The sequence below is a fragment of the Rattus rattus genome, chromosome 17 (assembly GCF_011064425.1).
Source record: "Rattus rattus isolate New Zealand chromosome 17, Rrattus_CSIRO_v1, whole genome shotgun sequence".
Lineage (NCBI taxonomy): Eukaryota > Metazoa > Chordata > Mammalia > Rodentia > Muridae > Rattus > Rattus rattus.
This window is the reverse complement of record NC_046170.1, coordinates 40978126-41004924: the sequence shown is the minus strand read 5'-3', so window position 1 is coordinate 41004924 and position 26799 is coordinate 40978126. Positions and strand designations below refer to the sequence as shown.

General features: G+C 51.7%; 1 pseudogene; it reads right to left on the bottom strand.

Annotated features, from left to right (window-relative positions):
* Window positions 1-11413: 11413 nt before the first annotated feature.
* Window positions 11414-11856, bottom strand: LOC116886044 (annotated as a pseudogene).
* Window positions 11857-26799: the final 14943 nt, after the last annotated feature.

Below are 26799 nucleotides of genomic sequence, written 5' to 3'. Positions count from 1 at the left end.
GGCTTGGACCGCTCGGGAAGGCTGGACATGGGAAGTTTGACGGTGCTTACCCCATGCCATGCTGGACAGGTGTTGGGTGTGGGAAGCTGCTGGACAGGGCTCCAGGGATGGGGAGGCGCAGTCTGACAGCCGGAGCTGGCTCTGAGGTTCCCTGGCCTGTAAGGAGGCCATGGCCATCGGTTCTCAGGCTCTTGGGCATCCAGACACTGTTGGGATGCCACAGAAGAGCTGAGAACAGAGTGGGTGCTCACAGGCTAGATCTAGCCCAGGGCTGAGGGGGAAAAGAGAGGGAGCTCTGGCTGGTCCTACAGGGGTGAGTCTGGCTTGGTGGCAGGCTGCAGGCTTGGTGGTGGAGGTGGCTGGGAGCACAGGGAGGATTTCTTTGAGAGATTAGACTCTGTAGGCAAAGGTTTTCTCTGTGGCTCCCCATGGCAGATCCTGATGAAAAGGGACCGTCTGTGGTTTTAAGTCATTAATTGTCATGGTGGAAAGTGGATGAGTAAAACTGTACCCCACTTCCCAGAGTGGACCTGAGATTAAATACCTTTGCAGGGAGGAGTGTCTGGGAAGGGAAATTCATTGGCTAAGCCTCTAAGCCTTAGGTACCTCATTATATGGAGATCTGTCTTGAGCCTACGTGACCTGTGGTCACATCCTCTACCTGTGAAGGGGCTTGGGGCATTGCCCTTACATGACTGATGACCACAAATCTATGGAGGGCTGCGGGCTAGTGACTGGCTTGGTTTCCTGGGAGTCAGGTGAAACGCCTACCGTCCCCTTTCAGGGTCACCAGGGTTCAAGCCTCCTCAACTGGGAACCAAGGTGCTGTTCACTGTCCCACACTCCCTCTTCTGGCCTCTGTAGGTACTGCATACACATGCTACACACACACACACACATGCACACACCCACGCACACATACACACACACAGAGGTGCTCACTACATAAATAAATAAACCTTTCAGAGTAAACACACATACTTTTCCTTACAAAAACGGAGTGCGTGCTCATTAAGATTTTTTTGGACATTGCTGTATGGTCTAAAAGGAAAGCAGTGAGTGGATTTCACAACCTACCCACCAGTGAGTCAGTATCTGTCTCTGTAGCCCTTACTACAGGCTCAGAATTATTTATGTCAGTACTTATACGTGTGAGTGTATTTTTAAAGGAGGCTCGCACTACATAAACCTAGTGTCGCTGGTCTTCCTATGCCCCCTCCCCCACAGAGACCCCCTTTGCATTCAGAGAACCACAACCAGGAGGATTCTGGGAGCAGGGGTGGGGGAGGAGCCGCACACACAATGAGGCCCTGTGTTGGAGGTGGGCACGGCCTGCTGGCCCCTCTGGCTGGTGAGCCAGAGGTGGCTCTGTGCAGAGTCAGCAATCCACTGGGCGGCGGGTCTCATTAAGAGGGGCTCCCTGGGCGGCTGGCTTAGCATCAGAGGCTCACGGCCTGTGGCTGTTTTGCTCAGGAAGCTGGGGACATGTGTCCTGGTGGAGAATAACCAGGGTACCAAGGTGCCGCGGGCCCTCCCCCAGCCCCTGGCCTTTATCAGTTTCCGCCTCACTCTGGCTGCAAACAAAAGGCCCGGTACCTGGGGCTCGGGAGACACTGCCACACAGGATGTTCCCAGCTCCACATATTTCCTCCCTGTCTGCCTGATATGTCCTAGAGAAAGCAGCTCTGGGATTCTCCAGGGAGCGTGTGGCTGTAACGACTCCAAAACAAGTAATAACAAAGTCATAAATCTGGGCCTGCCTCAGCAGCTTTTGGTCGAGGGCATCCGACCCAGGCACATCGTGTGGCCGTGGAGGTCAGAGTCTTGTAGGCTAGAAAGTCGTGAGGAACCATGTTCTCAACCTGTAAGCGGCCTTTCATGTCAAGCCCTCTGGTGTATTTACCTGCAGGAGCCAGGCAGACTGAGGAGCAGGGACGAATGCCCCCCACACCCCTTTTTCTTCCCCCTCAGATAAGCAATCTCTACAGATCTGTGGTCACCCGAGGGCAGCATGAACGCTGGCATAGGAGACATCTGTCAAGTGTCCCAGGCAGTGACGGAGGCAGGGTGGACTTACCATGGTTCCTGCTGTCCATTCCTCCTCCACACAGAAGGGTTTAGTATGGGGGGTGGTCTTTAGGTGAGCAGGGGTGCAAAGCAGGATAGCAAGGCACTGGGCGGGGGTTAGGGGGAACATGCTAGAACCAGTAAGTATAAGAACTGGGGGTGAGGGGAGGGTGATGATGGGGATGGTGTTGATGGTGATGCTAGTTATAGTGGTGATGGTGGTAATGGTGGTGGTGGTCACTCTTCGTTTGGTCCTGTGGCCTGACAGCAAACTGCTTGACCTCGGAAATCCCATCACCACTTAGCTTCAGAGGAGTCGTTCTGGAACTCTCAGCCCCAGAGGCTTGGATAGAGAAGCTTCTTCTTCTGCTATGTCAGAGCCACATGGAGGCTGCACTCAGGATCAGTCTACGTGAGAGCAGAGAGCTCACGGCTTTATCCCAGGGATCTCGAGCAGACAGTGAGGGTTGCTTCTAGAGTAGAGGCAGGCGCTCTACGCTCTCCCCCCACCCCCATGCCACTGTGCCCATTGTTCAGTGTGTCTGGGAAATCACTTCAGTCTGGGAACAAGCGAGACAGAAGAAGGAAGACACACCAGTGTGGATAAAAAGCTGGGAGTTCAATTTTACTGGACTGGAGGAGTCGGACTTGGGACAGACTTTACTGTTGTAGGTGACATAGGCTTCAGGAATCAAGATTCCAGAACCTTCGCTCCTCTGTGTCCCGCCCTTCTGTCCACCTCTCTAACAGGCCCCTCCTTGCCAGCAGACAGAAGGCTTAGAGGGAGCCCATGCTCCAGGTCGCCCACAGTGACTGAGCTGGACCGGTGCATACAATCTCTGCCTCTGGGGTGAGGCTGTCTCCCGCATGACAGATCAGGAAACTGAGGCTTGAGAGACGAGGGGTACATGGTAGGGCCCCGATGCTCGAGAGTTCCTGAGTCTGGGTTTAAGGGTGAGGCTCTCTCCTTCCTTCTCCACTTCCTGTGTGGTCATCAACTGCTCCCAAGCCCAGTCTCCTACCCTGTGTGCCGCTCTGGTAACTGTTACATAGTATCCAGCATTATTTAACAGTGTGTGTTTTGCAAGGCGAGCATCCTGTACGTGATATTCATGTTGCCTGTAACAGATACAACGACGTGACACACATGCACTATGGGGATTGAGTACAGAACATGTCCTGAGGGGTCAGGGACACTGGAGTGAGCTCTGAGCCCAGATGAGGTGATACTTGATACATTTAGGTGTGCTTAAAGAAACATTTGGCTCCAGAAAATAAGTAGCCATTTGGGTGGGGGGTGGGGCAGAAGTCCCCAAAAGACAACAGCAGCCTCAGGCTGAGGAAGACCAGCAGGAGCCTGCCCTTCACCAGAACCACAGCAAGAAGCAGTGCTTGCCACAGAGCATGGCTCCCTTTAGAAACACTCTACAGTGGGATGGAGGACTTCAGCCGCCACAGTTGTGACAGCAAGCACCTGCACATGGTGGCAGGCGATGGCAGGATGTGCCAGTGGTCAGCAGCAGGGAACCAGGACTCCCCAGGCTCTGGCTCTGTCAGTCCTGGACTGACTCCAGGCTGCTGCAGAAAGAACACTCCTGGGCCACATGCTCCGCCTGTTCCGTGGGGTAGGAAGGAAGGACTCCAGACATAATTAGAAGTGTTTCAGAAGAGTGGAAAGTTCTCAGGAAACATATTATCATTAGCTCTGGCCTCCTGCCTCCCCGGAGACAGGGAGCGAGAGATCTTATGTGTGTGTGTGTGTGTGTGTGTGTGTGTGTGTGTGTGTGTGTGTGTGTGTGTGTGTACTGCGTGTGTGTCCCTGTCGATCTTCCTGTGAAATCCTTCTCCAGCCTGGAGACAGGTTCCCTGTGTGCCCTGCCTTCCTTGCTGTGTTTGAGGACAATCAGAGCTGGCCATCCCTAGAGGAGAGGGTACCTCCCTGAAGAAGCTCTTGGGACTGTAATTCAGAAACTCCACTTGATACTAGGTACTTCTGTTTCCCCATCTGCAGAGCAGAGAGGAGATGTGACTTGGAGACATCCCTAGGTTCCAAGATTCTTTTATCAAAGAGAATTCTGGGTATGGTTTGCAGGGCCCAGAGCAGGGCTCACAGCTGGCCCCTGGGTCTCCAGGCCCACCCACCCTCTCCTGACTGCTACTGCCTTCAGAAAGCATGCTCCCCACGCTCCTCCCCATGCTCCTCCCCACACTTCTCCCCACAACCTATGTCCTGTGTACTTACTTGTCTCCAGGGGGCATGGCTACAACCTGCTATTCTTGGGTCCTGCGCATCTGCAGGGAAGAAGTGAGGCCCTGGCATTGGGGGCTGAGCTGTCTCTACCACTTGGGATGTGTGCACCAGGCCCTTGTGACTCAGTTTCCACACATGAGGACAACAATATCAGGAGCTGAGGGACTGTTGTAGATTGCCGCCCGGCACATCCTCTGGGCTACAGAAATGGCAGACACAGACAGGTTGGACCAGAGGCCGCTGAACCTATGCTCCTCTATGGCCAGAGGCCTGATGCTCATGAATTCCTCTAAGGCTAACAATCTATCCAGGCCACCCTCCTGAGGACCCAAACTGTGGTCAGAGGTGTGACAGACAAATGGAGCAGTCACTGGAAGAAGGGAGGGGGGTGATGGCGGGGGGGAGCAATGGGGTGCTAAATCCACTGAAGTAGTGTGGAGGGAACCCTCCTCAGGGATACAGAGCAGCTTGCGGGTGCTTGGGGGAAGTGAGAGTGGCTCTAGCTGATACGCCAAGGGCAGAACAGGCCCCTGATGCTGGTTCTCCTCGCTAGAGAATCTAGGAGCTAAGATGCCCAGGGCTGGTCAGGACAGGACATGTCCCGGAAGGGATTCTGTTGTGTTATCAGCTGGGACAGGACACCGTGAGGGAGCAGAAAGGAAGGTGGTGAGGTAGTGAAGTGGTGGTGTGAGGAGGGGATTTGACCCTCAAGACACTGGCCAGGGCCCGGCACCCATACTTGGACTCCTCCTGGGTGACATATGGAGAAATGTGAATGTCATCTGGTTTTTTTCCTCTTAACATGTGTGTGCACACATGTGCATGTGTGTGCATGTGTGTGTGCATGAGTTTATGTATATGTGTGTAAATGTTTGTGTATGTGTGTGGGTATGTATATGAGTGTATACATGTGTATATGTGCGTGAGCATATGTGTATATGTATATGTGAGTGCATGTATGTATGTGCGTGCATGGGAGTGTGTGTGCATGAGTATGTACATGTGTGTACATGTGTATGTGTGTTCATGTGTGTGTACATGTGTATGTGTATGCATGTGTGTGTGCACATGTGTTTGTATGTGTGTGTGTGTTTGTGCATGTGTATGTGCACACACATGTGGGTCATGTAGAGAGAGACCAGAGGTCAACCTCAGGTGGTCTCAGTCACCCTCCCCATTGCTGGGATTATACGTGATTATCTCCACCATGCCCAGCAGTTCTGTGTGGGTCCTGGGTTTAAAATCCAGGTCTTCATGCTCAAAAGACAAGAACATTTCCGACTAAGCCATGGTCCCCAGCCTCTGCTTCTCTCTTCTTCATCAGGAACCAAGTGGTTTTCTGTGAGGACATCCCAGAGCTCACTCGTGGACACAGGAAGTGACCATGTTTGCCCTTGAGTCGAGATGAATGAGTCAGAAGGTGTCTGCCTGGGGTGTGGTGACTAGTTAATCCCGTTAGTTCCTTTCTACAAACCAGTAAAGTAAAAATCACTAAATTTTGAAGAAACCCTTGCAATTGAAAGTGCCAATGACCCAAAATAAATCATGGCAGCACATTTCCTGAGCAACTGGGCAGAGTGGCACCTACCTGCCTGTCACCCTGGCACTCAGGAGACTGCGGCTGGAAGATCATGAACTCAAGGCCAGCCTGGCCTACATAGCCAGACCCTGCCTCAAAACTGAGCAGAACACATTTACTGTGGTCTTCAGTTCATTTATGCAATCCTGACCTTCATTTAACTGTGCTAGAATTCACGTACTTGCATTTACAGAGTTGGGGACATGGCTTCAGTGTCATCCCTCACAAACCCACACTCCACAACAGCCATGCCCTTCCATGTCCACCAGCACGGCTTTTCAAAGTCACACAGGTGTACGACAGCTCGGAGTGTCTTGACCAGCATGGGCTCGCGCTCCTTCAGTGCGGAGACCAGGACTGGCTGGTGTTCCGGTTCTGCAACGCAGGGTGTTAAACATCCAGGAAAGGGGCTGTGAGATGGCTCAGCTGAAAATGGTCTTTGAGGACCTGAGTTCAATCCCCAGAATCACGTAAACAAAGCAAAAACAGGCGTGGTAATGTAAGTTATGATCCCAGAGTGGGCAAGAGGATCCAGGGCTCACTAGCTGGCCACCCTGGCTGATTTCGCAAGTTCCAGGTCAGTGAGAAACCCTTTCCCACTAACGAGATAGACAGAGCCTGAGGATCTGCAGTCAGTGTCAACCTAGGATCTTCATATGCACACACACACACAATACACACAAACACACCACACACACATACACACAAACACACATACCTGTGAGCACACATGCATATGCACATATACACACACACTCACACACACAAACACACATACCTGTGAGCACACATGCATATGCACACACATACACACACACACACACACACATACACATTCTCTCTCTGTCTCACTCTGTCTCTCTCTTTCTCTCTCTGTCATTTTCTCTCTATGTTTCTTTCTCTTTTTCTCTCTGTCTCTGTCTCTCTTTCTCTCTCTGTCTCTCTCTGTCTCTCTCTGTCTCTCAATGTCTCTCTCTCTCTCTGCTCAGAAGTGACATTTTCTGGGAATCACAGACCGGGGCAGGGTTCTTTGGGTATTGTGTGGTCTTCACCAGGGCTTTCAGAGCACTTGAGTCTCCAGCCAGGGCCCACCTAGAGGAGGTCTCAGTGGTTACAGCCATCACCACCGCCCCCACCTTTCGGATGAAGCTGCAGGTCTCTGTGGTGGTGTGCTAACATGGCTGAACCTCAGGCTCACGAGTCTTCATGGACTTGCTGAGGGCTGAGTGGATATGCCCAGGCTAGCCCGTCTCCCTGCAGGGCCTTCCTCTACATGTCACTTTACTGCCTTAATATCTGTCTCCTCCCCCACCAAGGAACTCGGTGTCATGTTTGCCATTGAGATGAGACTCAGAACTGCCTTGTCTGGCAATCTTTGACTGCTGGTCCTGAGCTCACCCATGTCCCTGTTCATACCTTGCTGTGCAAGGGCTCGCCCCGTCCTGTTTGTGTGTGACTTCAACACTTCTGGATGATAGTTTGCAAAGGTGGCTGGCATGTACGGCCTCCTCCTCGGCTGTATTCTTTCATATTTTTTTTTCTCCTCAAGGTCTCCTGACAGGTGTGACTTCTTCCCACAGTGCCACCCTGCTTGGAGCCCATTGTGCCACTAGGTCTCTGAGGATGCTTACAGCAGCCCTGGTGGCAGGAAGCCTTGGAGAGGCCTCAGGAAAAGCAGATCCGTTCTCTCCTGCTTTCCCAGAACCCAAGGGCTTCCCCTCGTGTTGTTTTTGACCCTGCGCCTGTGTCGAGCTGGACTTCGATCAAAGAGGTTGCTATTGCTTTTCCTGACATGTTGGGATGGGGCCATCTGCAGGGTTCAGGTGACATGGAGCATCCCAACCCCAGCTTCTGCCACCTTCGCAGCCTCTCCACAGACTGCGGCCCCAGAATCTCTTCCCAGGGTTTGCTTCTTGGGGGCTCTCTGGTTTGTAGTCAGATGAACATTTGGAGTTTAAACATGACCTTGAAGGTCTTGCAGAATCCACAGGCAGACTCCTAGGCCTCCCCGAGTCTCCCTACCTCATGGGATAGGATGCTGTGGTGGTCCTTGCCTCGAGAGTGTGGTCAGGGGGACTGAGAACATGGGAAGAGGCAAAGTTCCTGGTGAGGCCACTTCCCAACACCTCCCTGCCCAAATCACCCACGCCTTTGGTGGAAGATTGTAGATGTCATTTATTTGGTCCATTCCTTCTGTGAGCGCCCGCTTCTCTGCTTAACTTTCTAGGTCTGAAAGAGGGCCCTGGTGCAGGTGGAGTCAAACCCTCAGGGACTTTGAGGTGAGGGGTGGGGGGAGGTGGAAGAACCTCTCATCTACTTTTCTGATTTCCAACCCCTCCCAAGTTATCTGTGCCCTCCCCCTTCTTCTTGAAGCTGCAGATGAACTCAGAGGGAGACACATTCAACACCGTTACGCTGGGACAGCCTGAACACAGAGCAAGAAAGGACTGTGATCAGATTTTGTTCCATGGATCCTTGCCTTTGTGTCTGTTGATATCCAGACACCACCAGAGAGTCCATGGGTGACTCCCGCTTGTCATGTGACTTTGCCTGAGCTGATGCCTGATTCTGGGGAGGCTGGGGGCTGGTGAGGGGGCTGGAGGCTGGTGAGGGTGTCAGGGTTGAGGCGTTTACTAAGCTGCATGACCTGGGTTTGATTCTTGGGACTCCTATGGTAGAGGGAGAAGCCTGACTCCCACAAGTTATCCTCTGACTTCTACAAGCACAGCATGGCACGTTCACACCCACCCCCGTGGATAGATGGGTTTCAGGTACCCTCAGCTTTCCCAGGGAAGGGTGAAATCTCAGGAAGCCAGAACTGGGCTATCGCGAACAGAGGGCACACCTTACAGCTCAGATTGGAGGATGTTTATGGGGTCAAGTTGTCCCCAAGAACAGAGGGCACAGCAGGGTCGTTTGCTATGGACCCTGAAGAGTATGTTCTGTGGAAAGCGCTTGCCAGAGCAACATCAAGTCAAGAGGAAGGGCTTGGGAAGACTCAGAAGATAGGAGGATCCTACCACCAAACAGACATAGAGGCTGGGTATTACAGGCAGAATGTCTGGACCTCTCTGAGCTCTGAGCTTCCACAGTGACTGAGATCCTTAGGGCTGACTCTGAGGACTTGGGGACAGCTTTGGGGACCCGGGCTGAGAGGTAGAGCTGTCAAGATTGAGTTCTGTCAAGGACTAGCCATGCATACATTGTTATGAGAGTAAAAACCCCTTTGTATTTCAAAGCCGGAAGAACAGGGTGACCGGGAAATTGCTTAGAAACTGACCGGAGTGTTGGGACATGTGGACACCTAGGAGTGATTGCTGAGCTCTTGGCTTGAGGGGATCCTGTGGGACACTGCAGGGGCTCCACAGGTAATTTTGTGCCCGGGTCCAGAAGCCTTAAAGGTATGAACCAAGGCAAGGCTCCCTAAACTTGGAATTGGATAGAAATTTAGAGCAAACAGTTTAAGGCCTTCCCAGACGGATGTTTGGCTGCCTGGGTCCTGAGGTATATTACCATTTCCCCTGCAAAAAATCTCCAGGAGTGGAGAGTGTGGTGGTCTGTATGAAAATGGCCCCCATAGACTCAAGGAGTGGCAGTATTAGGAAGGGTGGCCTTGTTGGAGTGGGCGTGGCCTTGTTGAGTAAGGTGTGGCCTTGGAGTAGGTGTGGCCTTGTTGAGTGGGTGTGGCTCTGTTGAGTTGGGCGTGGCCTTGTTGGAGTAGGCGTGGCCTCGTTGGATTAGGTATGTCATGGGCTTTGAGGTTTCAGAAGCTCAAGCCAGGACTGGATTCTGCCACCTGCTAATCCGGATATAGAACTCTCAGCTCCTTCTCTAGCACCATGTCTGCCCGTGTGCTGCCATGCTTTCCGCCATGATGATAAGGGACTAAGCCTCTGCAATTGAAAGCCAGCTCCAAAAGTTTTCCTTTGTAAGAGTTACCACGATCACGGTGTCTCTTCACAGCAATAAAACCCTAAGTAAGACAGAGTTTATACCCGGGGCATTTGTTGGGATACAGAGGCCAGCTTCAGAGCCTCCCAGTTACCCAGAAGATATAGGAAAGACTCCATTCCGTGGGAATCAACTGTGCATGCAGGCGAGGTCGGCAATGGCGGTGAAAGTCATACCCTTCCTTTGAGGCTGGTCCTGGTTCTCTGGAGGTTTGGTCCCACGCTGACCCCACCCCCACCCTGCTGGCCACCTCCAGGGCAGGGCTGCCTACTGCCTCCCTTCAGTGATACAGGTTGCCTTGCTCATGAATGGCCCAGGATTCTGGAGTCTGCTATTGATTTTCGGGCTGCAAACAAAAAAAGGCATTCATTGCCCGATCCCAGCCGCAGCCACACATTACCCACTTAGAGTCACGTTACAGAAATAGCTCGAAACAGCTTTGCTGGAAATGTTGGTCACACGGCTATGGACAGCAACTCTCTGTTTGGCTGTCTAGCTTGGCTCTGGGAATAGCTTTTCACGCTAATAGTGTACACACCCGTCACTTTGACACAAGCGGAGATGTCAGTATTTATTTTTGCCTCCAGAAAATGATGGGGAGGGGACAGAAAGGATGAAAGAATTTCCAGAAAGACCCATGCCAAACACTCGCCACGACTCTGATGGCCCCGACCTTCCTTCCCCCTAGCCCTTGAATTCCTTTGGTTGAAGGAAGAGTCCGTTCTCTAACCCTGTGGAGCCTCCCTGGGGCCTCCTGGCGGGAACAGTGCCTGGCAGCAGACACAGGCTCCTCTCACCTCTGGCTGCCCTTCAACATCTTTAGGAGCCCCCCCCACCTCTCCCTCCCAAGGCTTGTGATGTTGCCTTCTCCCAGGACCGGTGTACTTGGAGAGCTCCCCAAGTGATTCCAACAGCAGCTAAGGCTGGGGGGGGGTACTTCCTGGAGTCCCCTCTACTCCTCAAGATGAGGCAGTCCCCATTCTTGGGTAGGACAGTAGTTCTCAATATGTGGGTTGCAACCCCTTTGGGGGTCCCATATCAGAGATCCTGTGCATCAGATATTTATATCAGGATCCATGACGGTAGCAAAATTACAGTTATGAAGTAGCAATGAAACAGTTTTAAGGCTGGGGGTCAGCATAAGGGTTAGTGCACGAGGCAGGCTGGGAACCACTGACGTAGGAGGAAGTCAGCCAAGTGGCACGAAGCAGCTTCAGGACACGGTGCCTGGGTGGTCACTTCAGGGATCAGCATGGTTCCCATCTCTGCAGTGGAGTCTCTTAGAGCTGGAAACCTCTCCCCTTCTTGCTGTCCTCATACTTTGACTTCCCGTAATCCCCTCTGTAATATAATTCTCTTTTTTTTTTCTCGCCTTAGCATTTACTTCTATCCCATATCCTCGTCATCAGAGCTCAACAGGAGGTGGCAATGGTGACCAAGAGGCTGCCTCTACCTCCAAGAGCAACTGCTGGAGCTGCCTGGGAAGTTCACGCATCAAGAAATCGGGGAGATGCTGTACGGGTGGGCAGCTCTTGGAACAGGGGCTGGGTTGCAGCCCAAGTCTCTCACAGGGGTGTAGGCAGTGCCTGAACGTCCTCCAGGTACTCATCTTAGACCTCCTGATCTTCATGGGGCTTCACCGTGAGCACACAAGTGGGACACTTGGAGTCTGTAGCTGCTCCCAAGTCCGTCTTAGAGAGAATGTAGACGTAGGGCAAATTCTGTTTCTCCACAAAACTGGAAGGTGGCAGTACACCTCAATCAGCAATGTATCTTCTGCCAAAACCATGATCCCTTTCTCGCCCTTGTTGACACATTTCTGACCTCCTCCACCCTGTGACAAATCTGCTTCTGTTTCACGACCTTCTTCATGCATCTGTAGAGCTTGTACGTCAGGCGGCTGCATGATGGGGTTCAGGTTGACCAGTAGCTCTTCATACGTGCGCTCTTTGCTGCAGCCCTCTGCCTGCGCCTCAGACTCCTCGGGAACCACCTTTATTTTGGTCATCTTAGCAAATTACAACTCAGTCACGGCAAACAGGAACCATGAGGGCCCTGTAATATAGTTCTTGCACCTCAGGTTCAAGTCCCGCCACCCAGGAAACCTCCACGGTCTCAGGGCAAAGGGCACAGTCTGTTCCTCAGGCTCTGTGGAGTGACCTCTCCGAGTCCCCAGTAAGGTGTGCTGGTTGGCAGATCTGAAACGCCTGCCCTGCTCTCACGGTGTGGGACCTCCAGCAGGACCATGATTCTCTCTGGGCTGGAGACTTCTCATTTGGGGAAGAGAGATACCTGCCAGGGCATACGTTTTTCATTTCTACCTCAGACCATACTTTGCTTGCTATCTGTGTGTCTCTAGAATGCATATAAGCTCCAGTAGGGCAAGAATGGGTTTGTCTTCGTCACTGAGCCCAGGCGGGTGTTTATCAGTTAATGCTGGTTACGTGAATGAATGAATGAATGAATGAGCGAATGAATGAATTTAGCTGTTGACAAAGCTTGCAGCTAGCTAGCCTGTCCTTGGGTGGGTCCTATGGTTCTTGCTCAGGTCGACATGACAAGCAGAATCACAGACTCTTTGCTTTGCTCCTGAGCTGACCTGGTAGCCTTGATCCGCACCTCTGCTTCAAGTGCACTCTGCCTATTCCCATGCTCAAGGCGTTCCTTTAGAAACAACGGCCTTTTGCAGTTTCTCTCTCCCCTCATTTCTTTCGACAGAAAATTTGCCTAATAGGACACCGAACGTGTCATTTTCCCGGTTTCATCGATCATTTCTCTATATCTTCTTAATGTTTGCAGACAGCCCCTAAGAAGTGCTTTGAATTCTTCGTCCGTCCGGCAGCGTGTCATGCTCCATTGCTTCAGGATTGGCGGTGGGAGTCGGCAGTGAGCTTGGGTTGTGTGAAGACTCCTTGAGTTTCCGTATTCTGGGTCCTGCATTCTCCTGTCTGTGCCTTTGAGGAACTAGAAACTTGGCCCATCGACTGGATTCTTTTCCCGAAGAAAAGATTTCTTCGTAACGATGGATATGTGTGTGCAGATCTGCGTGTGTTCGTGCTGTGAGTGCAGTGCCCACAGAAGCCAGGAAGCGGCGTTGGATCTCCGGGCACTGGAAAGACTCATGTTTGCGAACCACCTCTATCTGGCCATACATGATCTCTGCCAGCCCAAACGAAGCACTCTACCTTCTGGACTCTCTTTTCCTTCTGTTCTCCTCCCCAAACTGCCTACGTGGACTTACCTATTCTGAATGATTTTACAGAAACAGAACATACAACACATGACCTACGCCTTTGCCTCTTTACTGCATGATGGTTCCCTGAAGCCCAAACGACATTTGTGTTACACTTATTTGTGCACATGCATATGCATACATGCATGGGTGTGCATGTGCATGCATGCACGTGGGCAGGTAGGTCAGAGGACAGTTTGCAGGAGCCAGTTCCATCCTTTTTTACTATGTAGGTCCTGGGGATGAAACTCGGGTCATCAGAGTTGGAAACATGTGCCTTTGCCTACTGAGCTGTCGCAAAGGCTCGTTTCTTTTTCATGATTGAGCAATATTCCACTGTACAGATAGGCTACATCTTGTCTTCATTCTTTCCTCTGCTTAGAAACCTTTGAGTTTTTCCCACCTTTTTTGCTGCTGGGAACACGTGGGTGTAGACTTTGTTGAATGTCTGCTTTGAATCCTTCTGGGTATGTAGCTGGAAGTGGGAGCTCAGGTCACACCTCAGCTCTGTGTGCCACCTTCTGAGGAGTCACTGTACCGTGCCAAATGGTTGCTTTGAGCCTCACTCCCATTTCCGAAGTTCATGTTGACTTCAGCTCTTCTCACAGCTCACCCGACCCTCCTCTGACCAGTGACTCGTGAGTGGACACCCGGGGCCAGCTGCCTCACACAGACCCTGCCTCAGCCACTCTCAAACAGTGGAGAAGTTTCATTGGCCATTCTGGGCCTCAGGTTAACCTCGCAGATGGAGCTATCACAGCGACTCCACGGCTCCCTGGGGACTAAATTAGAGGCTGAGAAGCACTTAGAACATGGCCCAGCATAGGGGAGAGCCAGGCAGGTTTGGAGACCATGAGTTGCCATTGAGTCTTGGGTAGAGGGAAAAGACTCACCCACAGGGCCCAGCTCCAACTCAATTAGTGTCTGTCTGCTCAGAAGGTGACCAAAATAACATGAAGGTACGAGAAGTGCCACAGTAGTGTGAAAACTAACTGCTCAGATAAGGGCTATGCTTTCCTGATTGTGCATGTGCATGTACACGTGTGGGGGGGGAGGGAGAGGGAGAGGGAGAAAGAGAGGGAGGAAGCTGAAGATCAAGATGGTGTGAGCACAAACTCACCCTTACACACACACACACACACTCACACTCACACTCACACACACATACAAACTCATACATACCCACACAATACATAACTCACACATGCACACTCACACACATATACATACTCACACACATACACACACTCACACACACATACATACTCATACTCACACATGCACACTCACACACATACATACTAGTACATGCATACACTCACATACACACACATACTAACACACTTACATACTCACACACACATACACACTCATACTCACACATGCACACTCACACACATACATACTAGTACATGCATACACTCACATACACACACATACTAACACACTTACATACACACACACACACACACACACACACACGCACACACACACACACACACACACACACCAGAAGTCAGCATCTGGAGTCTTCCTCCATCACTCTCCACTTTATTTGAGGCAGGGTCTCTCTCTGAACCTGTAGTTCACTGATTCATCTAAGCTGTGCAGCACATTCTGGGATTCTCCCCTCTCTGCCTCCCCAGCAATGGGGTTACAGGTGTACATGACTCTTTATATGGATTCTGGAGATCTGAACTCAGGCCCTCATGCTTGCATCCTAAGACTCCATGAGAAGACTTGTTTCTTCAGACTAGCATGCCTCCGATTTCTGACACAGACGTAGAAACAGCAAGGAGCGTGACCTGTGTTAGTGCCAAGTCTTGCATCATTAGTCCTTGTCTCTCTCAACCACCCTGGTAATAGAACTATATGCCATTTGGCAGATGGGTAAACTGAGGCTCTGAAGAGGAAAGGGATCCTGTTAGATGGTGTCAGCAAGATTCGCACCCAGATGACCTGGCTCAGGAGAACACTCTTGCTCTCTTTTCTACATCCTTCTTCCGAGGCCTTCCCAACCCCAAGAAAGCTCCCATCTTCCCATGATCCTTTCTGATAGTGGACAGCTCAGAGCTGAGGATGTTTTGCAGCCCGGGGGCCATGCAGGTTGTTGTCTGAGGGGCTCTGCCTGGAGACAGAATGTGCGACTGCCCTGTTGTCTTTCCACTTTTCTCTGGATGGAAAAACAAACCTTTTGTTGTTGTGACGATTTCAAAGTCCCGCCAGGCCACAAGGTACCCGCTGGAATGCTGCGCCAGGAACACGAGGTTGTTTCAGATGTGCTGAGCTTTATCAGCTCTGACCCCTGCTTATTTATGAAAAATATCTGTCTCTAAATATGGTGCTTTGAAGGCACAAGCGATAAGCAACCACATGTGTCCCCAAAGTGACAAGATCTCGCCTGCCCGTACCCTGGCCTTTTGTGACGGGGACGGTCTCCGGGAACACTAACTTGTGTTCGGGAATTAGTGAAATCAGAGCCTTCCGCCTCCACGCTGAATCAGCCTAGGTGGATCTGGGTGAGGGAGCATGGGGACACCATGATGCCTCTGTGTGCTTTTGTGGAAGGAGAGCCAAGGTCAGTGTAGACATCGTAAAGGGGGAATGAGAAGGTGAACTCGGCCTGTTTTCTGCTTCCAGGGCATCCTGGGAGAGGACTTGGCCAGATGCTTATGACCCAGGGAACAACTCTCACCTGAGCGTACAGGAGCCACCAGAAGAGGAAAGACGCCCTGCAGCCTCCTCCATCCAGAGCCCCAGAGCCCCAGAGCCCTGCCCCTCATACATTCATTGATTAGCTCCCGTCTGCTACTGATGTCCCTGGAAGCTTGGACTTCTATGTGGAAATATCAGAGGTTCTTGTTCCAACATGTTCTCTCTCTAGTTCCCAGCAAACCGGTTTACTAGTGTAGCTCAAACCAACCCACATACACATCTCACACACACACACACACACGTGCATATATACATACACATACATAAACACACACATACACATAAACACACATACATACACATAACACACACATACACAAACATTCATATATATACACACATACACATACATAAACACACATAAACACTTATATACACATGTATACACATACACACATATATACAAACATACACACCTATACACACACACACTCACACTCACACACACATACATACACACATACACACATGCATGCACATGCATACTCATGCATGCACATGCATACACATACATATATACACACATATACACCTGTACAGACACACACACACACACACACACACACACACACACACACACACACTGGAGGCAGCTTTGGGCAGTGTGGCAAAGCTTCCCAAGAAAGCCTGACCTGCAGCCCGCACCCTTTGCTCTGCCGCACTCCAGGCCTTTCCTAGGAGTGTGGTCGATGCCCAGAGGCTATGCCCACTTAAGACTCATCAGCTCTTTAGACCTGAGAAGCCATGGACTGTTCCAGAAAGTCAGCAGAGTGTCTCTAAATCAGGGGATGCCATGTCCACTCCACTACTCCATCACCCATCACCCATCACCCATCCTCTGTGCGCAGCAAATGACACCTGGTCCACACCATGCTCAGGTCTCCATACGTGCTGGGACCTCTTAGCCCTGCATCCCTCCTGACACCTAGATGCTGGTACCATGGCTGCTAGCCTTGAGAACTATGCATGTGATGGGGAACCATCAGCCCACTGTCTAGAGGGGCAAATTCAGTCAGGGAAGGCCAGTGTTTGTCTTACAACAAAGCTGGGTCATTCACAATGCATGAGCATCCAGAGTCTGTTCCAAGCATGAAGGCACCTGTACCTGTCCCTCTCAGACATGAGTCCTCCACCCACACCTCACTGCTAGAAGCTTCTTGTAGGTAAGCTGTAAGAGATGCCCTAAATTTGGGGACAATGGGTGTCCAGTCCCATCATGGGCTCCTCTTAAGAGCACAGCAAGGTTCCACAGGCTGACTCTGCTCCTCTAAGACTGACAGAGGGGACAGGGTCATCAAACAGTTGAAGCTTCTGACATGGCCAAGTGTCTTCGTCTAAAGGTCCTTGAGAGTGGACACACTGGGGACCGTATATGAACACAGGCCATTTCCTGGTCTGCTGCAGTGTGGTCTGGTGACTTTCACTGAGGACCGCACACTGTGCACAGCTGAGGCCAAACGCACAAGAGAAAAGCACACACACGTCCAAGCATTAGAATAACTCGCCAGCCCATAGTGGAAAAGCCCAGATGCCCTTCCACAGGCGGCAATAAACAGATGGGGTGGGATCGGTCCTTGCTGAGGAATATTATTTAGCCATTAAAAGGAACAAACCCCAATTCCTGGTGCCCCATGGATGAACCCTAAATGTGTGTCCGGCAAGAGAGACCACACCCAGAGGACCCTGGGTTTACACAGAACATCCAGGGCAGACAAGTCTAGATGTCAGAGGTGGATTGAGAACTGGAGGAGGCTGGGTTTCCTTTGGAGATGGAATCCAGCAGGGATTGGAGTGGTTTTGAACTGCATGAGGGTGGCCAGACTACCGAAAGATGAAAAGCCTTGATCTGGACTTAGAAAGGGGAGTTGAGCGGCCCGTGGATGGCATACGCTGAAAACTTCTTGTAAGAGGGTGTGGAGGGAGGCCCAAGCAGCCTGGCTCAGCGTGACCCTTGAGAGTTTAGTGTGGTACAATTGCTTGCCCTGACTTCAGATCCTGACTTTTGATCCTTGGTGTGAGTGGAGAGGTTTCGGGGACTCTGTCTGGAGCTGGAGAGCTGGGGCAGAGTAGGACTGGTGGCCTCTGCCTCTCTTACTGGCTCTTGTCTTGAAAATGTGTGTGAGTGAATCTGACCAGACATGCCCCCTGGTGTCTTGCCCCGTGTCCTGGAGCGGAATGGGTGGCCTTGGTACAGATGTGGTGACCCTCGTGGGGCTGGGGGGCTGTCCCTTCCCATCTCTGTTTCAAGGTGTCCCTCAGGCCTTCATTTCCTCACTTTAGACACAGCCTGATAGCCTGGTGACACGAATCAGCCTGTGACGCCCACCAGAACTTTCCGGAGTCCTTGTACGCGGTGACCCGAGTTTCTTGGTCAAACTCACTCTCTGACCTGTGACCTCTGTCTGCCCTTCCCCACACATTGGAGTTGGGAGTCACTTCCTTCTAACTTCCTCTTTCCCAGACAGAGCATCCCCATCCCCCAGGCAGGGATAAGAGCTCTGCACCCAGACTCTGCCCTCCCAGCTCTGTGACAGGGCCGTCCCTTGCCCCATCCCAGTCTGTGGGACTTCAATGTAAGCTATTGAAAAGTTGAGGTAGGAAGGGCTCCCTAAGTTGACCGTAGGGAGTGCCCAACACAGTCCCTTTGCATTCTGTGCCTCGAATGTGTGTCTCCGAGGGACAAGCGTCTTCATACTGAGTCTTTTCTTTATAAAACACAGCAAGCGTCCAGACAAGCTTGCCCACCATCAAGAGTTTTAAACTCTTTTTTTTTTTTTTTTTGTTTTAAGTGTGTGTTGTTTTTGAGACAGGGTCTTTCTACATAGCCCTGGCTGGCCAGAAACTCACAGTGATCCTCCTGCCTCTTCAGCCTCTGCCTCTGCCTGAGTGCTGAAATTAAAGGTGTGTGCCACCACATTCAGACAGAACCCTTATTTTTATACATAAATGTTTTATTAATATGAAATAAATGCCTCAAAAATGACACATTTGGGAGAACACCATAGTGCATACCAAGGTCACCAGAGCCCAGCCCCAAAGGGAGAAAAAGCATTGACCACCTTGTCACCCCCAGGGCCCAGGACCCTCGAAGCCCCACTCCACCCCCGGGTCTTTAACTATAGGATGGTTCCCTCAGGAGGCCTCTGAGCTCACCCTATAGAGAGAGCCACCCTGCTTTCTGTGGAAATACACTGCACTCCTCTGTCTTTCTCCTCTGCCGTGGGGCTGCCCCAAGTCTACAGATCTGATCTGCCTCCCAAGACCTTGTACAAGTTCAGTCATGCAAAATGCAGCCGTGGACACCTTCCAAGGTTTGCTCTGATCAGCCTAGCTGTGTCCCTGTGGTCTCTGTGGGGTGTGGGCAGGGCTGGGTACCATCCAGTAGGACCCTGGGCACATATTGCTAAGATGCCCCAAGTCATTCTTTCAAGAGGTAGTATCAAAAGATGTTCCAGCAATGAGGCCCTGTCTCCCCACTCAGTCATGTCAGGTTGGTGTCCCTCACGGCAGCCAATATGAGGTGATGTGGTATTAATAATTTGCATTTTCCTCATAACCCATAACGGTGGACGCTAACTATACCACGTTCAACCTTGTCTACTTAAATCATGGATGTTCAGCCAAGGCCACCTTGATTTTCTGCTTCTATCATCTTTCCCACCTTAGAGGTGACACTTGGGACCAAGAGGAGGTCTCTGGGTCACTGGGGACATGCCCACGAGGGTCAGTGGAACCCCAGTACTCCAGTTCTTGCCTTTATTTTGTTGGGCTTCTTTGTGAGGTTAGAGGCTTAGCTCCACCAATGGAAGCTGGTCACTGACTGGAGACAAAATAACCTTTTCTCTTTGTAAGCGGCTGGTCTCGAGCATTTTGTTACTGTTTCAAAACCGTGGAAGAAAAACTTTGAATTTCTGCTTAATCTAGTGCTTCTGGTTTCCGACCCGGAATGTTCTCACAAAAACACACCCCCTCCTCGTCACTCACACATTCACGCCTCCCGTTCACACCCACGCCTCTCACACCCTGAGTGTCAATCACACCGAGCCATGCCTCGTTCACGCTGCCCTTGCCTCATAGCCACACTCTGACCTCACTTGTGCCTGTACACAGGTAGAGGAGTGGCTTGCCTTTGGGGCTAGTTTTGGCTTGGCACCTGCTATTGCTCAAAGGAAGCCGAGATCTTAGTGTGGAGGCCTCAATCAGGGTAGCCACGGCACCTTCCGTCTTCTTCCCTATACTGTCTAGTTTGGACGCCTCCTCCCTGCCACAGATAAAGACAGTGTTTGTGTACAGGTGGCTGGATTGGGGGTGACTCAGGGGTTTCAAATGGAGGTATAGGTGGAAAAGCCACTGAGAAAACAAACCAGTGTACGGCCTGTTGATGAGATGGCCTTTGTGGGTAGCCCTGTGAGGCCGCGTATTGCCTCTGTGGTTCTCAGAGGATGTGCAGTGCCCTCTACAGCTTTCTGCCTTACAGCATGGGACACTGGTCTACACCCTGCACTGCCTCTATCCTGGCTGAACCACTGGGGACGCCTATGGGTCCTTCTGTAAGTAGAGCTTCTCACAGGGTCCTGCTGTCTTTGTTGGTGGCTTCCTGCTCCAGCAGGACCCCTGTTCGACAACTTCTTTTCCCAAGGACCCCAATTCCAAAGGATGTCACAGCAGGTTGGACAGCTTGTGAGTTGGGGGGACACAATTCATTATGTAGCCGGGATGGAAGGGGCAGAGAGGCTGGCGTCTCACTCAGGCTGGATGAGAGCCCAGGGCTGGTTGGTAAGTGGGTGCCAATGTGTCCTCAGGTCCCTAGGCAGGACACCAATGAAGATATCTCCAGTGACACTCGGTATTGTGGTAGCAGGGCTTTGGTGAGGTGGCTGTGTATATTTATCCTAAGTCCTGTCCCCTGACTGGATTATAGTCGTCTGACCACTCCCCCCATCTTCAGACGGTGGCCTCTTCTTGTCTAGGTATCGGGGTGTCGCCTTACCATGTGGGAAAGAGATGGAGTGTCCCACTCACTGAACTGAGCCTTATGCCTCGTCCCGCCACCCCCAGGGTGGTGAGGCTGGGGAGGAAACAAGAGCCCCAGACTCCCACTAGCGTTGTGCTGAGTGCTGGCCAGCACTTTGGCCTTCACATCCCTAGAGCCCGCTGCTGGCTATCCCCCTGCCCTGGAGAGCGATCCATCTCCAACCTCGAAGCTGTCTAGACTTGTTATCAGGCCCCTAATTCCTGAGAGCTGAGCGGGCAGTGGGCTGTCGAGATAGCAAGAGGGTGAAGTCACTGGCGTAAATCTGAGGCAGGAAGTCCATTCCGGGCCGATGGACAAGTGTGGGCCAGTGCCCGCGGGCCGAGATAACGCGTCTAGACTCGGCTGGTCATTTCCTCCTCTTCCGTGTGTCCTGTGGGCCGCGCCCTGCCTTCCTGCTTGCCCACTGCCCCAGTCCTGGGAGAAGCCCCTCTGGAGGAGGCCTCACCATTATCTGAGGAGCGGCTGCTGGGGACTCTTGGCCTCGGCTGGGTGCAGATCCTTTCCTAAGTCCCAGAGGCCTTTCTGGGAAGGTCATACTGGCCTCTGTCACTGTCATTTCAGAGAGTCCAGTGGGTTAGGGAAAAGTGACGTTTTCCTCCCTCCCAGAGCCAAAGGTCACTGGAAGGCCATGGGTGGGGGTTGGGAGGACCCAGTTGATGTCAAACAGACCCAGTTATTTCCACAAGTCCTGCAGGAAAAAGCCAGAGGGAGCAAGCCTTATCTGTGACAGCCTCAGGCTTGTGGGACTCTGTACAGCGTTTTTGTCTCTGGAAAGAATAGCTAGTCCCATGGACCTGTGGGCACACCGGCTGATCCTGAATCTCAGAGCCAGAGTGGGAGAAGTGGCCAAAGCCTCCTGCCTCCAGGTAGAAGCCCACAGCATGCAGGGGCTGTGTATAACCCAACAGCTGAGGACTCAGGTGGAGACCACAGGAGAAGACAAGCCTGTGTCTCTGCCTTCAGACTCTGACACCTGATGGTGTCCTGGGGACCAGGATCTGGTTGGGGAGGTCCCCATAGGAAGGAAGAAGGTGTCCAGAGAGTCACACCTTCTCAGCCAGCAATGACAAAAATCAAGACGAGTCCATGTCTGGAGCTGCACAAATAGCATTTTGTCATAGATGGAATCCTGTAACTGTTGGGGAGATGGCTCAGAGAGAAGTGCTGTGCCTGGGCTCCCTGGACTGAGTTCCAGGCTAATGAGAGGCACTGTCACACACACAAAAAGTGGATGATATGCCCCTGGAGTAGCACACACCTCAACATCCACAGCCACACTGACACACACAAGCACACTGACATGCACACATAAGCATGCACACACATGCACACATGAGCACACACAAGCACACTGACATGCACACACACATAAGCATACACATGCACACATAAGCGCACATACATGCACACGCATGCACACACTTGTACACATATGCACACACAGGCAAGCACACACACATGCACGTGCACACCAAAGCACACTGACATGCATACATATGCATGTACACACAAGTACACACACCACACATAAACAGGCTGACATGAACATACACACAAGCACACACGTATGCAAGCATAAGTACAGACACAAGCACACTGACATGTACAAATATGCATGCACACACAAGCACACACCAAAGCACACTGACATGCATATATATGCATGCACACACAAGCACACACATATGCACACAAAAACACACTGCCATGTACACATATGTATGTACACAAAAACACATGCTTGTACACATATGTGCACACACAAGTACACTGACATGCATATACATGCACACACAAACACACACTCGTACACATGAACACACAGACAAGCACTCACATGCATACAAAGCACACACATGCACATATATGCACATACATGCAACATACACAGACATACATGCACATGTACACATGCACACATACTTGCTCCCATGTGTGAAAGTACACACCCAATTTTAAATACCCCTCTAGCCCCCGTGCAGACCTGTTGGAATTACCCTTGGCCTGAGGCTCAGTGAACAGCACCCTCTGAGGAATCTTGTATGTGAGGAGCTGGGTTAGAATTAGAACACTGGTGGGGCTGAGCTGAGAGCTTAGAATCACTCTGAAGTCTGCTGTTCTGAATGACGCAGGCTGTGTCTTGAAGCCACTGAATCTGTTCTGTCAGGTTCCATGACTACACAGCTGAGAAAGGGGTTGGAATGCCAGATACCATGGTCCCTGCTGGGCCCCTCCTGCCTCCTCCGTCAGGGCTGCATTTTTCTGAGATTCAGTGAGGTCTGCTGAACCCTTGCCAGGCACTCTCCACAGACATGAGAGTCAATGTACACAGCAGGCAGCAGAGGCAGCCAGGGCGGCCTGAGCTCCTCCCAGCTGTGGATAGAGGTTTAGTGGGACCAGACTCCAGGGAAGGGACCAGACTCATGTCCTATAGAACCATGGCAAGTCCACAGGGAAAGCTGTGTGTAAATGATGGGCTATGTGACACTTAGTCAGATGATGAACTAACCAAGCTGGGAATAGTATGCAGCCATGAAAAAGAGCAGTGCACCCTCTACATGCAGCATGAAATTCTTGCCAAAGGGAGCAGCAGGAAATGATAAAAATGTTGTAACCCCTTATACAGGATGCATGCACTCTACACACAGGTGCATACACTCTACACACATGTGCATGTGCTCATATGTTTCTCAAAGGCTGCTGTTCTATAACCACAGATGTCTCTGCTCCTGCACTATCATAGGTACAGCCAGAGGAAGCTGGGGCCCATTTATAGACAGAGCCAGAAATGGGACATCCATGCCTGTGTCAGGGGAGCTGATCAGATCATGGAGCTCAGCCCTGTGGGATTGCATCACAGAGATTCCTGAACCCCAGGCAGCGACGGAGGGTCCAGGTCAGCCCTGAGCAGAGGCACCATTCTGCCTCATTTGCTGAAGGCTCTTTTAAGAAGTTTGACAGTGGGAGGCCTGGGGAGGGCACTGGGCACTTGGCGACCTCCCTATGGCTAGGACTTTCTGACTGGTCCAGTGGGAGGGGTAGGGTCAGGGGTTATCTGCAGGTGGGCAGGGGGCCCCTTGGTCTGCACATCTGCTGAAGCCATTAAGGGGCCCCCTCTCCTCCCAGGAGGGTTGCGTCTCTTTAGCACCAAGCTCAGGTTTCTGACCTCTGAGCTTCTGGTATCTCTGCAAACCAGGGCCTTAAAGAGCTTTTTACAGTTCCAACGAGATGGACAGAGGCTAGAGGGACAGCCGGCTGAGTGACAAAGGGCTTCTCCTCTCCGCTCAGGGCGAGATCTGAACCGCCGACATGGGGTGCTGCTGCCCAGATGGTGTGCAGGTGGGAAGTGACATTTGTTCTTGACGCCAAGGATGCTGCTGATGCCAACAAATGGCAGCCATGTGTCCTGTGGGGGTCAGGGAGCCAAATTCAGTCCAGCTTCCAGTTCAGGCCAGCAGGAGGCAGCGAGGGGAGGAGTAGGCATGGTTCTTGGTAGACTGCCCCTAAGAGCCAGGCAGAGTGCAGACCTCTGCAGGCCCATCCGAGCAATGGGATTGAGTCCTGCCTGAGCAGTCCCAGTGGTGGGAGGGGACATGGGACAGCTGCAGGAGAGACCATGTTCCTGACCATCCTACTTACAGAAGGTTGGGAACAGTAACCATAAATCCACTCTGTGCCAGGGAACCCCTCATTCCCACTTGATAAACAAGGCAACCGAGAAATTCACCCACAGCCTGCCCCTTCTTCATAGCACCAGCAGGTCCCAACGCAGGTCACCTGGCTTGCTCTTCATCCTAAAAGGGGTGGTAGCCATTTCCGGCTAGCAGCTCTCCCTTCCCATTCCTGGCTCCTGTCTGCAGGCGAGTCTAGGAAGATACCCTGGCCCCTAATGGAGCACTATTCTCAGTTTCTGCACAATCTCTGGGAAAGTTTATGCTGCACAGATGTGCAAACACGGGCGGGCTTAGAGTTCCTTGCTTCTCACAGCCTGGAGCCACCATCTGCCTGCCTGAGTCCTAACAGCATGGACTAAAGCTGAATGGGACCCTCTGATTACCTATTTTGGGACTCCAGCCTGCCTGAGACCCCTGGGCCTGCACCCGCCTGGACCCCTCCAGGAAGGGCACATGGTACTGTGTCACAGGGCAGAGAGGCTGGCGAGTGCCCATGTCCCGCTGGAGTCACAGTGGTCAATGCCTTCTCCATTCTTTCTTGGTGTTTATTGAAAATTGACTTCTACGTCTCAGTGAATCATCTCAAAATCCTTCAAGGGACACATGGCTTGTCGCTCTTTAATGGGAAAAAAAACATGGCTGGCAGGCCAGAAAGTTCTGAGCCACGTGGTTCAGAGCTGAGCGCAGGTTGTTCTTGCTTTCTACAGCCTTCTGTGACAGGGGTGGGGTTCCCTTCTCCAGGCTTCTTACTCAATGATGTGTGTGTGTATGTGTGTGTGTATGTGAGTGTGTGCATGTGTGTGCATACATGTGTGTACATGTATACATGTGCATATGTGTGTGCATGTATGCATGTTCATACATGTGTGCATTTGCATATGTGCATGTGTGTGCAGGTGTGCATGTGTGCATGTGTGTGCAGGTGTGGGTGCATGTGTATATGTGTGTACATGTATGCATGTGCATGTGTGTGTGCATGTGTGCCAGTATGCATGTTCATACATGTGTGCATGTGCACATGTGCATGTGTGTGCATGTATGTGCAGATGTGGGTGCATGTGTATATGTGTGTGCATGTATGCACACACCATGGTTGCAAAAGCAACTTTTCTTTTTCCACCATGTGGGTCCCAAGGGATTGAACCCAGGTTATCAGACTTGTTGGTATACATCAACCACTGGCCTCTGGCTTCACTCTATATTGTGAGAACAAGCTTCAGGAAGTTACCTAGGTTGGCCTCAAGCTCTCCATTCCCCTGCCTCAGCCTCCCGAGTATTGGGATTTATTGGCTGTCACTCCACACTTCTAAATGGTTGAGAGCACAAAAGAGCAATGGGGGTGGGGGGACCATGACACAGAGATGTGACCTGGAACTCCCCTGCATGACGTGTCGGGGAGACCTCTCCTCCCCTCTACCATGTGGTCATGGTTCTGAACCTCAGAATCTTAACCAGCCATGGATGTGAGGGTGACAGTTAACAGGACCCGCTGTCACCCCAACATCAAGACAAAGCTCTGAAAAGAAACCGCCATTTGGTTGTTTCTGTATGAGAGACCCCAAGACTTTCCCTGTGCCATATTTACCTGCCTGGCATTCCAAAATTCCTGACCAAGTGCTCGCAGCAGACCCACAGCAAGGTACCGGGCTGTCATACCTACCCCTCGTATGCACACCTACGCTTTCTGTGCACAGGAAGCCAGCCATGCCATCTGCTGCCTGAGGAAGGCCTGTGGACACCAGCTACAGCGTCTACAGCCTCTGGCGGCCCACTGGCTGGTTCCCTGCCTGACCTGGACGACTTCAGTACTCACTTCTCCACAGAATCCGCTTCTCACACCCACACTTATTCATCCTGACTGGGCCAGGTCCAAAGTCCCTCTAGTCTGTCCTCTCAGCCTTGTTTCCCAAGCTCGGTATCCCCTGTGTGCAGGGCCAGCCTCTGCTCACCTCCCACCTGCTGCTTCTGCTCTCACAGCCCCTGGAGAACCTCCAAATTTGTGTCTTTATTTCCAGTGCTTTACCACAGGCTTACCAGCAAGAAGGCACCTGTGTGAGATTAAGTGCCCTCCCTCCCTAGGGTGGGCTAGTGGCTCAAAGGCGCCCCCTCTGGCCAGGTGGAATAACAACAGGTACACAGGGCTCTGCGGTGGACAGATTCCCTTTCCAAAATCCCCACTCTGTTGGCACTTATTAAACACTTACTGTTTATCAGCCTTGGAGAGGGTCCAGGGGTGGAGGCGAGGCTGGTCCCCCTGCCACAGAGATGAGAGAGAAAGGGCATGGGATCCTCTTG